Below are 1,777 nucleotides of genomic sequence, written 5' to 3'. Positions count from 1 at the left end.
TTTTAAGGGAAAGAAGGAAAAGGCAGATTCAAAATCTTTTTTCTTCGGACTTTCCCAAACACAAAATACCTCCTTGTATTCGCACTCTCAAATGAGAGTGGAATAAATTCGACTTTCATATAATATCTTAATAGAATTCCATGTAATGATCAATGCATTTTTTTGATTCTATATTATCCGCATGTGTAGAATACTAGCAAGAGAATATCCCTCCTTTTTTATGTAATTGAAATGGTATTGACGAATAACAAATAAACATACTAGTGTTTATTAGTGTCGCATAAAACCCGAAATGGGGCGTGGCCAAGTGGTAAGGCAGCGGGTTTTGGTCCCGTTACTCGGAGGTTCGAATCCTTCCGTCCCAGATTGTTTCTGATGAAACAAACGGTGAAATCATATAGTATTCCGTACGAGACAAAAGTTTATTAAAGAGAATAATGATATCTTATTCTTTCTCAGAAAACATAATAAAGTCTTAAGTCCAGTCAAATTGACTATCTTTATTTTCATGAAAAAATGGGATCTATCAAGCACATTCAGGATATGCCTCTACTATAAAATCACTTAGTCATATTTTTTTCTTCCTTTTGGTATTCGAGTTGAAGAAGTACGAGAATTCTATAACTACCAAAAACTTTCAATCTTTTCATTGGAATAGTTTATTTAGTTATTATAGTTAATTGTTTTTGGTACTGAAAAAATATATTACTACTAGAATTCTAATTCTAGTAATTAAATTAATTAAACTTTTTTGGAGGTTGATAGTTTATTTATTGAGGAAGAGTCAATCCTTCTTTTCTCACTTCAAGATTGATCATCTCGAGCCATCCGTTGAGGGTGGAAATTTAAGAATAAATAAGTTTTAAGCAAACTTGTTTAGTCGTCTTTTTCAAACTATGTTTCATTCATATGATAGAATTTTAATATGGGTTTAAATAAATTGGATCTTGGCGGAGGCTTCCCGGATAAATACTTACTTTCTTTTATCCATATTGCTCCATAGATAGCAAGTTTTAATTAGTATAAAAAAACTAAACCAATGACTATTCATGATTCCATCCATATTGGATCAATTCTCTATACCACTTTGCAATGAAAAGAGGAATGTTTGTTATGGTAAAACTTCGTTTAAAACGATGTGGTAGAAAGCAACGTGCGACTTGAAGGACATGATCGATTGTGGATTTTGCTATCCATCATTTTCCATAGTAATGAAAATGCTCTTGGCTCGACATAGCCTGTTCTATTCGTTCCGAACCAAATTTGCGCTGGGTTTAAGTAACATAGTACACGATGGAGCTCGAGAGGACAGAATTTTTTTTATCAAGGGAAAGAATCTAGGGTTAGTGAAAACTAATAAATTAGGCCAACTTTGTCAGTCTATCCTTAATATAGAAATAAATCGAAAGGTTAAAATAAGAAGAAAGTCCAATAAAAGTATATCAGAATCAATCCCTCTTATTAGATTTCTATAGAAGAGATAAATGCTTTATCGAAGGAAATAAGAAAAAAGGGTATGTTGCTACTCTTTTGAAAGAAAAAAATAGGAATTCCCGAAGTAATGTCTAAACCCAAGGATTTCACAAATCAAAGATAAAGGATTCCAGAACAAGTAAACACAATTTTCAATTGTCTCAACAACAGAGTTGGATTAGAATAAGGAATAAAAGTCAATTCGTTCGAAATGAGACAAAGAAAAGAGTTTAAAGACGACTCAAAAATTTTGGAAGGATTTTGCCTTCGAAGTTTGTCAGGCAAAATTAGCCCACTTGAGTCA

The sequence above is a fragment of the Triticum urartu genome, unplaced genomic scaffold (genome assembly GCF_056163025.1).
Source record: "Triticum urartu cultivar PI428250 unplaced genomic scaffold, HENAU_Tu73 scaffold1041, whole genome shotgun sequence".
NCBI lineage: Eukaryota > Viridiplantae > Streptophyta > Magnoliopsida > Poales > Poaceae > Triticum > Triticum urartu.
Note: the sequence above shows the minus strand (reverse complement) of the source record.